This window comes from Ischnura elegans, chromosome 11 (genome assembly GCF_921293095.1).
Source record: "Ischnura elegans chromosome 11, ioIscEleg1.1, whole genome shotgun sequence".
Classification (NCBI taxonomy): Eukaryota; Metazoa; Arthropoda; class Insecta; order Odonata; family Coenagrionidae; genus Ischnura; species Ischnura elegans.
Genome location: NC_060256.1, coordinates 89,198,335 through 89,211,020, shown reverse-complemented (window position 1 = coordinate 89,211,020; position 12,686 = coordinate 89,198,335). Strand labels below are relative to the sequence as shown.

At 35.8% G+C, this 12,686-nt stretch overlaps 1 long non-coding RNA gene across 1 annotated transcript; it reads right to left on the bottom strand.

Moving 5' to 3' along the window:
- Positions 1–678: 678 nt before the first annotated feature.
- Positions 679–12,041, bottom strand: LOC124168216. The gene is made up of 4 exons (XR_006866871.1): positions 11,779–12,041; positions 11,464–11,659; positions 11,268–11,349; positions 679–747 (listed from the first exon to the last, which is right to left on the bottom strand). It is a non-coding gene; the product is annotated as an uncharacterized LOC124168216 (long non-coding RNA).
- Positions 12,042–12,686: the final 645 nt, after the last annotated feature.

Here is a 12,686-nt window from a genome sequence, read left to right as displayed (position 1 = left end):
TAATGATATTAGGTTGGCCACCCATGTTCAAAATTTATAATCCTAAGGAATGTGTCGATGCCTAAAGTTATTGATTCTCGATACCGATACCAAGTATAGGAATCAATGGTATTGAGAATCAGCACATCACTAATCGTAATCCTATGAAACAATTACTTGGGGTAGGACTTGTGAACTACATCTATGACCCACTTGTTTTACATTAGAAATTTAAATTAAATGAAACACAGATATACTCATGATACAAATGATAATAGAAAACCACTATTTTATGAAAAATGAAATATATTGAAAACAAATAACCTTTCAATGAAATTGAAATCAAAGTGGAAGCAGAAGCACGACTTGGAAGCACGTTCGAGCATTATATCAAAACCCATAGCTTCGAATGCTCCCACACTTATTTTCAGGTGGATCTGGATTTAAATTCCTTGGGGTAAGGTTGTTAAATCCAATGCTGTGTAAAGTTTGCCAAAGGGCCTTAATATTACTTCCTAGTCCTACCCCAATTAATTAAAGAGGGAGTCCTACTCTCTTTCTGTCCATAAATTAACTCCATTGACTGCAGGAGTTTCTGAGCCTCACCCCAAAATTGCACATGCTGAGATGAAGGAGACACTGCACACCGTAATGGCTTCCCAGCAGGTGGCTTCAGGGAATCACCATTTATGCTATCAAAAAGCCTGTCGAAGAAGTATAGGAGCTCAGCTGTGTCGCCGGCTTCGACTCCCAGATCTCCATTTGCAGCTGGAAAAATAGCATGGAAATTGCCATAAAAATAAGGGACATTGTTGTCTATCAAATAGATATGAGGAGAAAAGGTCTTATTTAGAGGCAGAGTTCAATTGCTACTTCAGCATGACAATCCTGAATGCATGTGTGTGATAAAAATTTAATTTTATGGATTTTAGGAACATTTTCCCTATTGGAAAAAATCAGCCGATTCAATTGAAAATTCCAATTGAAATCAATTGAAAATGCCAATTTTCAATTGAATTTCCTTGTTTTCAATTGAATATCCAAAAATTCAATGGAATTTTCAAATTTACAATTGAAAATACGAATGTCCAATTGAATATTAGGAAATTCCATTGAATTCGAAGAAAAGATACAATTGAATTTTCAAATATTCAATGGAATTCTCAAATTTTCAATGGAATTCCCAAATATCCTATTGAAATCTCAAATACTCAATGGAATTCTCCTATATTCAATTGAAATAAAAAATACCGTTATACCGGTTATACCGTTATTCATATGTTTACGTGCACATGGTTGACCGGGTTATGGTTAATTGTTTGCTTGTGGAGAAAAGACTATTTAGTATCGTTGTTATTTATAACCTGTGCTTGATCTCCACAGCGTTGTTTTAGGTCATTCGTGTGTTTCTTCAGAGATATAGTGGAAGTCTTGATGTGATTGTTGTGCTGTAGTGTGTTCATTTAGTAATGCATCGTTTGCCTTCAGTTTTTGACTGGTTATACTAACGTTTGTGTTTAAAATGTAAGCATATTTATGTAACTTAATTATGCGTACGTTCGTTACGTCGCCGACAAAAAACTACTAGCATTGTCGGAATAGTGTGTATCACGCAGGTTTGTTTGTGTGAAGTGAAATTCCCGTGTTCTAGTATAAACATGAGTGACATGTTTCTGTTGTGAAAAACAAGTTATGTTGGCTTCATGCTAAACCAGAATTATATTTATTAGTATTTTAAAGAAGCCTTTCTTAGATAAAGACGTGTGAGATATTTGTTGGTGAAGTTGTTATCGCTAATCGCGGAAAAACGTTTTCTTTTCGACAACTACTCCAACGTTGTTCGAACTGATAAAAGATGTGGCTCTCGTGGTATAGTTGTTGTTCTGATAATCATGGCAAAACTATACAGCTTTTCGATAGCTATTCATGATTGTGAGAAGTGTTGTAACATGTGGAAAAGCCCAATTAAAGTTTTCATGACACTGCTTCTAAGAATATTTCAACTTTAATTTTTGTTCACATATTTTATTTATTCAGAATTCGGGATTCGTGAAATTTAGATGTTAAGTATATTCTACCTAATAATAAGTTTACCATATTGGATGCATTTATGTATTTGTAATTTTTTCAATTGAACCGCTCAATTGAAAAGTGACAAATTTCAATTTAATTTTTCAATTGAAAATTGTCACTTTCAATTGAATTTTTTTTTTTTTCAATTGAAAAAAATTCAATTGAAATTTCCCTAGTAGCACAATTTGTGTTCAGAGTATGCTCAGGGCATTTTCAACACATATGTAAGATGTGTTCAACATAATTTGAGCACATGCTGAGCATATGTAAATGTCCGGCAAGGCATATGCTCAACATATGTTCAACACAAGTTTTCAACATATGCTCAGCATATTTTCCACATATGCTCAACACATGTTTTTAACATATGCTCAGCATATTACCCACTTATGCCCAACATATGTTTTTAACATATGCTCAGCATGGTATCCAACTACACCCATGTCTCGTATAGCGCAATTTCGATTAGCGCAATTTCGATATAGCGCAAATTCGTTCCTCGGGGAAACATTGCAACGCAGTGTAGCCTAATCAAAAATCTTAAACGCTCTCGTGATAAAACGCGTGAACTTGCGCTTAGTACACACGAAATTTCTATCATTTTACGCATATTCATATTATTGCTTGCCTCAAATCTTCTTTTTTGTTTATATATTATTCGAAATCCATTGCTGTGCAATGGCCAAAAGTATTACTCGTCATTGGGTCAAGATAGCCGGCCTACCGAAGTAATTTATCTCGTCTCCTTAACAGAATAATAATGAATAATTTAGATCGTTAATTAAGCGTGGGGCTAGTAGAAATGAGTTTTTTTCAGCAATACGGTTTGAGACGTATTTTTGCCGTCATAGGTAATCGGGCGATTGACTTCCAGGTGGAGAGTCTACGCTAAAGCCTTCAAGGTCATCGGTATTCACAGGGGAGAAATGGAGCGGTGGCCGAGTGGCGCATGAATAGCATCAACACATAAAAGGTTCCGCTATAGAGTCTCAAACACAATGGCTTTGTTCCCTCCCCGCAGTCGTATGCCTTCTACGTCTCAGGAATACAGTTCAGCAGTGGAAGGTGATATAGATAGAGCCATACAGAGTAAAAACCAAGAGAATATGACAAAAAAATAGGAATGCGTGTAGAAAATCAAGAATTTATCAAGAAAAACTATAAACCTAGAAGAGGAATTGAAAGAGGTCAATTGCTTTGAAAATGGAGAACGTCAAAGCGATATTGCTCGGAAGTTTAAACGCACGATGCCTTATTCTGAATAAAGACGAAGTTAAAACATCAGTGACCTCAGCCGCACCAACTTCAGCCAAGCGGTCTACACATACAGAAAGTTCATAGTGAATCAGTACAAAAAGACGAAAGTGGTAATCGCTCCGAGACATTTAGTGAAAGCTCCGGTTGGTTCCAGAATTGAAACGGCAACCAGGTATTTTCAGTGCGGCGACATCAGGTGAATCTGCAAGTGTTGATAGCGCAGTCACCGCAACATTTTCTGATGAACTCCAAGCTGTGATTGAAAGTGGCTCCTTTCCCCCTCAACCAGTTTTTAGTGTTGACGAGACGATATTGTTTTGGAAAAGAATGCAATTTCGTTCATTCATTTTCAGGGAAGGAAAACCTGGGTCAGGTTTCAAGGCATTTAAAGACTGTTTCACGTAGCTGCTATAATGACTCGGAGGACTTCAAATTAAAATGATTTATCATTCTTTAACTCCGCTAGCTATGAAATGGCATTCAAAGTAGCATTTTCCTGTCATTTCGATGATCGACAAAAGGGCCTGGGTGACATAATAGTTGTTTTTAGACAAGTTTGAAAAATCGTCAACTGCCGGCAACGCATTACGATCCCCTGAGATAGCAGATGTTAGCCCACCCGCACGACAGGAGGGAATTTAAAAAGCACGTAAGAATTTTTTTTAACGTGAATAAAAGTCTTCAAATGCGTGCATACCATCTTTAAAGATGTTTTAAACTATAAACATTTATATAAATAATGCTTTCTAAGGCTATTTATGGGAATATATATGTTTTAGAGGAAATTCAATACCCAAGACCTATGCTACCAGGAACGCATCCCTATCTTCCCAATGTTAAAACGCTCTCGTATAACGCAAATTCGTATAGCGCAAAGACCCCAAGGAACGCATCCCTTGCGCTATACGAGACATGGGTGTATGCCTAACATATGTTTTTAACATATGCCCATCATTCTCCCAAAATATGCTCAGCATACCCTAGTGAAAATATCTACAGGATTTTTTTTCCAATAGTAATTTGACAATGGGAAACATTTGTTTCTATAGGAAATTTTTATGTTCCTACAGGAAAATTTTATTTTCCCATAGGAACCTAAAATTTTCCTATAGGAACAATCATTTCCCATTGTCAAATTACTAAAGGACAAAGAAATCCTATGGAGATTTTCACTAGGGTGAGGTTGCATCCATTTATCCCCCTTATGAAAAGTATTCCCTTACAACCTTGCAATACCTATAGATGCACAAATTCTCTCCTTTTTACCGCTCCTGCCTTTCACTGTGGACTTAGGGCATGATGTCAGACCTACACATTGCATTCACTCAAGTTATCAGATTAGCACTTTCAATTGAAAATGTTTAATCATTAATACAACTAAATTTGGTCAAGGATTTGAAATCGCCAATGTTAATTTAAAATTTATAAATGATAAGCATTCGACAGAATAAAGCATCGATGGTACTGATTATCAGAAGGAAATAACCATGATCCTGCTTCTGATCCAACATCCTTATAATGACCAAAGATTAATTAATTACCAACTTAATTGCTGCTGCATCTAAACAGTCTACATCCCATTGTGATTTAAGAGCAAATCCTACACATGAGATAGTCATGAGGGAGTACTACACCCTGAAACTTATTACATAAAAAATAGATTAACCTTCTACTATGAGAAGCAATAAAGTTTTAGTTACATGTGATGCCTTTCAGAAAAGCTGAAAATATTGCAAAATAAAATGGTTAATCAACCATAAGGAACAGCAAGGAATAAGTGAATCTCTGAAAAAAAAAGTCTCCCACAAATTGTTCAACTGAGATTTCCCCACTTCTATTGTTTGAAAACAATGAAAATTTTATGCATTCCAAATAATGTAATTAATTAGCCATATAATGTACGTAATTTGATCACGGATCATTCCTAAAGTTGAGCCAACGAGAGTTGTCTGATGATAGGCAGAAGAGGCAAGTCAGTGGTAGGCAGCAATGCTGCCTGGTCAGGATGGGAAACTCCCACGGAAGGTGTACAAAGGGTTTACGAAGACAATCCAGAAAAGAGGATGGAGAGAGAAGGGCAAACAAGAGGAATGAAGTCATTATTACCTTTTTCCTGTGACGAAATTGTATGAGTAGGCAAGGGTGAAAGGTACATTTGGGTAATAGCGACTGCCTGCAAAACATTCATGTTGTCTAACCCTTCAACATCCTCTTTAGCCCTGTCATCGTACAGCTCTCACCAGCTCCACTGCACATGTGCTTCTGAAAGCATTACACTCCACACTGCTAGATTACAACGTACGAAAGATTGAACGAACAAGGAAAAGGGCTAAGGCATGTTTTAGTAACATTAATAAGAATATTGATACATAGGTGGTATCATGAGCCACTAATGCTTTAGCCCAAATTATTTGTAATTATTAAAGTCTACTGCCACTTTATCCTTTGATGGAGCTCCTACGGAATATGTAATCAATTGGTAGATAATGGATTACATAGGATATAATAGGAGAATCAAGTATGACATAGTTCTGCAATTTGATAATGAAGTAGATTTATTCTAATAAAAAAACATAAGCATTTAACATTATCAACAAATATTTCAAGCCTATTCTTTTCCTTGATTTCTCTCAGTCTTCTTCAGGCAGCACGACCATCGTAGCCACTCCCCAGTTAACTCAAGAAAGGCACATTTATCAGCACTGCTAAACATAAGACAAGAGTGGAGAGCATCTGTAGATTAAAATAAACAGAAATCAATATTTATCCACTAAACAAGCACTAAACAGCAAAAAATATTACTTCTTTAACCTGAAAATTTTAAAAAAACTGATTCTTGGATGTGTTTACTTCCCACCGGCATCGCCTTTAGCACACTACGAGGAGCATTTTGAGCAGATTGACAGGTACTTGCAGAAATATCCGGATTCCTTTGTATTAGTATTTGGTGATTACAACCTCCCGGACAATATCTTACCTTCAAGTAATTCAGGTATTTTCCCATACTGGTACTCGTCCACTGGGAAACTTGTGTACGAATCGCTTCAGTTTCTGGGTTTGTCTCAGCATAACTCGGTGATTAATGTAAATGGACGCATTTTGGATCTTTGTCTCTCAAACATTAATGATATTTCTATTGAATGTGATGATCCACTTGTAACTGCTGATGTTCACCATCCACCACTTCAATGTGCTTTTAATGTTGATTCTAATGTTGTACCTGATTCTTGTGATATTTCATTCTTTAACTTTAGGAAGGCCAACTATGCTCTACTCAACGACTATTTCTTTGCTGTTAACTGGTTACCCTTATTGTCAATGTCTGTTGATAATGCTGTGATGGAATTTTATTCAATTTTGAACAGTGCAGTTAATCAGTTTGTGCCTCTAATTAATCTAAAAAAAAGTAAGAATAGATTTCCATCCTGGTTTACTAAAGAGCTGAAGGAAAAGATTATTGCCAAGAAGAAAGCCCATAAAATATACAAATCATCACATTCAAGGGTTGACTATTTATCTTACTCCAATCTACGATCTCAGTGCAAAAATCTTATTAAGAAGTGTCATCATGATCATATAGTTATGATTGAGGATTCCATAAATTGCAACATGAAGTATTACTGGAAATATGTCAAAACCTTGTCTGGGTCGGATCAATTACCTAAACAAATGCACCATGGAGATGTTCATTCTTCTGACCCAAAGTCTTCTGCTAACCTCTTTGCTGACTATTTTTCCCAAGTATACACTACCCTAAATAGTGCAAGTTCTGTACCTAGCGACACTCAATCTATTAATTTGGGATTTCTTAAAATTACTTCTTCAGAAGTGTTGAATGTGTTAGTAAACTTGGATATCAACAAATCATCAGGGCCAGATGGTATTCCACCGATATTTCTTAAGAATTGCTCGCAATCACTCACATTTCCACTCACCCTGCTCTTCAACCATTCATTAGATAATGGTCTTTTCCCCTCTTACTGGAAATTAAGCTACATTACACCTATATTTAAGACTGGTGATAAAACTGATATTAGTAATTATCGACCTGTAGTAACTCTCTCCTGTGTACCTAAAATCATGGAGAAAATTCTGGTTTCTCGAATTACTCCTCATTTCAAAAATATTATAGTACCACAGCAACATGGCTTTATGCGTGGTCGATCAACCTCAACCAATCTATTGGTGCTCCAAGATTTTATAGTTAGTGGTTTGGAGTCCAATTATCAAACTGATGTGATATACACTGACTTCAGTAAGGCTTTTGATCGAGTGAACCATAAGTTATTGATATCCAAATTGTATTCCTTAGGTATTCATGGCAAGCTCTTAAGCTGGTTCGAGAACTACCTAAAATCCAGATCTCTAATGGTCCGTATTAATCATGTTTTTTCTGAGCCGTTTCCCTGTCTATCTGGTGTACCTCAGGGCAGTCATCTAGGACCTTTACTATTTTGTCTTTTTATAAATGATATTCATAATATATTCGATGACGTTAACTTCCTGCTCTTTGCTGATGACTTAAAGATTTATAAGCATATTGCTTCCCTGCAGGATTCTCATGTGCTACAGAAAAACATTGACCTACTAGTGCAGTGGGCTGATGCAAATGAGTTATCACTCAATGTACCAAAATGTAGCGTAATGACTTTCCATCACTCTTGCACGCCCTATTATCATGAGTATACCATTAATTCCACTGTATTAGGTAGACCTACTGCTGTCTGCGATTTAGGTGTTTGGTTTGACAGCCAGCTCTCATTCAAGGTACATCTAGACCGAACTGTCTGCGATGCCCTAAAGAATTTAGGTTTCATAAAGAGAACCTGTCTAAAATTTAACAATCTTCATGCTTTAAGGACTATTTATATAGCTCTGGTACGCTCAAAATTAGAATACTCTATTGTAAACTGGTCACCTTATTATAACACAGACTCAATACGGCTTGAACGGGTCCAAAACAAATTTCTCAAATTTATTAATTTCAAATTAGGAATACCTCATTCTAATTACAATACTTCATATCTTCTATCCCTTTTAAATCTGAAATCCTTATCTGACAGGCGTTCCTCCATTGATGCCCTATTCCTTTACAAAATTATTAATTCTTATATTGACTGTTCCCTTCTTCTTTCTTTAGTAAATTTTAACGCACCCCGACATAATTCCAGAAATCCGCACCCATTTGTTATTAACTATCATAGAACAAATTATGCCTTTAACTCCCCGCTATCTAGAATGATGAGGAATTTTAATAGACTCGGCCAAAGTTACGATTTCTCTATGTCCTTTTCCAGATTCAAATGTCACCTGTGGCAAAGATGAACTTTTTTACTGAGAACATGTTTATACTTTAAATTTTATTTTGTTGTATCTCTCTACATGTTTTATTCATTGATGTGCAATTCTGTATAGATTTTTTTTTTTCTTCTTTTTCTGGGTTTACTGCATGTGTGTTCAGTATTTTGTATTGTTTATCATATGTAAAACTATATGTATGAATATGTTAATGGGTTATCCCGTAAATAAATGAATGAATGAAAATGGTGAATATTGACATCTTTCATGAATGGTAAATTAACATTAAGTTGCAAAATTTAAAATTTGCATGAGACAGACTAAGGAGAGGAAGCAGCAGTAAGGGAAGTATTGCATCATAAGTTCACACAATATGTAATGTAAAAGTTATTCATGTCAGCTAGTGTATATACATTGGTCTTGTATATCAATAATCCTACAATACATTTCCATGTAAGTTCATCATCATAATACAATTATTGAGTGCTAGATGAAGATAATACTAATAGATTAGTGAGGTCATGAACATTTTAAGACACCGATTCATTTCCATGCAAGAGGGTGATGAGGTTCTTCAAAAAATAAAAATGTCATTTTTTTGCATGACTAAACAGACATTTCTCATTAACAGATTTTGCATTGCTTAAAATATGTAATGAAATATGGAAAGCAAGAAAATTATGATGAACCTGAGAATATCATGTTTAACAGAACAAACGGTTCAATTGACTACATTAAATTTAATTCCACTATAATGTGGAGCCTTATATTCCATAAAAAATCGCTTAAGATACACATTATGTGACTTTGGTCTCTAATTGTCCATGAAATTATAAATACCAATGGGCATATGGTGTATGTCTTGAAATCCGTGAAACCCAAGCAATATATATGCCAGATTTGGTTAGTATTTGAGGCACGAACCACAGGAATACTGTAGATACTGCAAATCAACTCGATTATTTTTGTCCCCTTACTTCTGAGTGAATCGCCTAAGTGCTAAAGTAAATTTTTAGTAATCTGATGGAAAAAAACTAACGATAGTACGTATCATGCACACCTTTTGAGCCATCCCCATGGGTTACCTATGCCAATTCTTTGCTTCGTTCCCTCATATCAGAGTGCAACTGTGTTAACATGATTCCTAGTCGAGACTACTCATATTCACTGTTAGCACTTCGCTGCGACAGTTATTCACAAAATAAGTTCGTTAATGATACTTGGTTACAAATTAGTTAATTATGCCTCAAAATGATACCATGAAAGAGAGGGCTAATTCATCATCCAGCGATTAGTTTAGCATTCATGAAATGCTGCCGTTATCATAATTTTATGGCCTTGTTACAATATTAGCATGAACAAAAAAAGAGTTTATGAATAGATTCACATACGAAATTAGAACAGGCTCTAAGCCTTGACCAAGAATTTATTACTTCCTTCACATTTTATTGTGGCTATGATTGATTTTGATCGAACATTTTCGCACTCACTCGGTTACATGCATCATATTCGATCCAAGTATTTACATTGGGCAGGAATAACTTAATACGGCATTTACGACCACAATTCAGTTCATAAATAGCCATTGAGAACTTTTACCATACCACACAAGAACAGTTAGAACTAAAATAGTAATATCATACATTCATCCGTTCATAAACAGCGATTGAGAACTTTTACGATATCACACAAGAACAGTTAGTACTAATTGTAAAATAGTAATGTCATATATTTATCTACCAATGTACTTACATTTCATGCTTCTAGATGATTCCGAGGTAACTGGGCTCTCTCCTCTTGTATAAAAGTAACGTAAACAACGTGCGATTTGAGCAATGAAATCATAGCAACATGAACACACACAACAACGTCGACGCATGCGTCTCGCTCTTCAATTGTTTTAAAAGTGTTAAAATCAGGGCCTTGGTTAAAATTTTGAATTGATATACTTGAATTAGAATAAACTAGAACTATATATATTCCTTTGCATTAATTATAAAACTAGCATGCAGTATTCGAATCCTGATCGCTGATTTGTCGACGAAATATTTCTCAGAACGCATAGATATTTTCTTGAAAATATGCTCAACATATTTCGTTGAACATATGTGGAGCATATGTCTACGAGTATATGCTCAACATATTTCGTTGAACACATGTGGAGCATATGTCTACGAGTATATGCTCAACATATTTCGTTGAACACATGTGGAGCATATGTCTACGTATATATGCTCAACATATTTCGTTGAACACATGTGGAGCATATGTCTACGTACATATGCTCAACATATTTCGTTGAACACATGTGGAGCATATTTCTATGAAAATATGCTCAACACATCGTCTGAACATATGCTGGAAATATTTCGAGCATATGTTGAAAACATGTGGTATTAAACATCTGCTGAACATATTTTCAGCATATGCTAATGTTGTGTGCAAAACATATTTCCCTGACATAATCTGAGCATATGCTCAACATTTCTTGTGCTACTAGGGTTGTCACTTTTCAATTGAACATTTCAATTGAATTTTTTCCCATTGAATTTTTCCAATAGGGTTGTAATTTAGCAGGCTTCCCCACTTTTTAACACAAACTAAAAACAAAACAGACTCAATAATAAACATATGTATTCAAATATCTGAATAATACTCACGCAAGAGAGAAGGTATATATCCCACTGGAGGTGGAAGGGACTTCTTTCATTATAACCTCTCTAGCGGCATCCAATGGGGAATCTAAGAGAAAAGGCAAATGGAAATTTAGCAGGCCTCCCCACTTTTTAAAACAGACTAAAAACCAAACAGACTAAATAATTAACTGATGTATTCAAATCACTGAATAATACTCACGCCAATGCCCGAGTAATATTAAAGTTTTCTTCTTGTGAGAGCTGGGGAGTAGTTTCACTAAATCAAGCCCGATATTAAAAATTGCATTCTTCACTTGATCTTGACGACATTTTTGAAAACTGTCTGCCTTTTCGTCAATTCCATATACTCCCGGCAGCCATGTAACTGCTCCAAATCGGATGGCGAATGTGATAGTCTGAAACGGTATAATGAATAATAAAGATTTCAATGACAATATTTTAGGTTCACGCTTAGTGAAAAGTACGGCCGAATTTCAACGAACCTAACATTGAAACAATACACTGGATCACTTACCTTGTTCACAAATATCTGGCCTCCTGAGATGCTCTCCCTGCTTGAATCCGCCGGCGACCGTTAACAACCGTTAACGCCGGTTCCACCACCCTCCTTCTCGGCCTCCCAAATTTGAACTGCCTGTTTGTATTACTGCGCATGCGCGAAATTTCCTTCCAAATTCCAAGAGAGCTCATGTAGTACCCTTCCATACGTGCCTACTGCCCTGGCGCTAACGTCGCGGGGGCAACTTCGGGAAGGGGAGTGCGCCCTGTATGGATGCAAGCGAGACGTATCATCGAAAAAAGTCAGCTGAAGAACGATTTGTGGGTTTACATGACATTTAATGAAACAATGGTACAGTTCAGAAACGCGCTGTGTAAACTGAAATTACGATTTTACCATTGTGGTGTAAACGCGCAAGTATGAAGATAACCATGGTCGACACATGCGTAGTGTAAAAAATAGGCCATACTCAATACAAATGTATATCAGTATGTACAATTCAAGTTTAGCGATAGCACAGAAAATTGCTGGTAAAATCGCCGTGAAAACTGGGAATTACGAATTTAACATTGAAGTTTAAACTAACAAGTGGTTGCGACCTTTGTCGCAACATTCACAGCGCAAAAAGGACTGGGAAAACATGCAACGGGGATATCAAAGGAAGGTTATTTCGACCATATTATAAAAGAAGAATTAAACATGAATTCCCTCCATTAAAACCCATTCCAACAGATGGGGTTTTCAAACATTAAATTTAAATATTACTCACAGGAACTAATTTCTTTAAATTGAAATAGTGTATCACTATATGTATAATTACTTTCTTTTCACATAATTATATTTTCCATGAAACACAAATGCCGGTCGTGTTTGGTTTTTAACCCTAATTATAAAGTCTCATTAAAGCCTACGAAGAAGTTGCT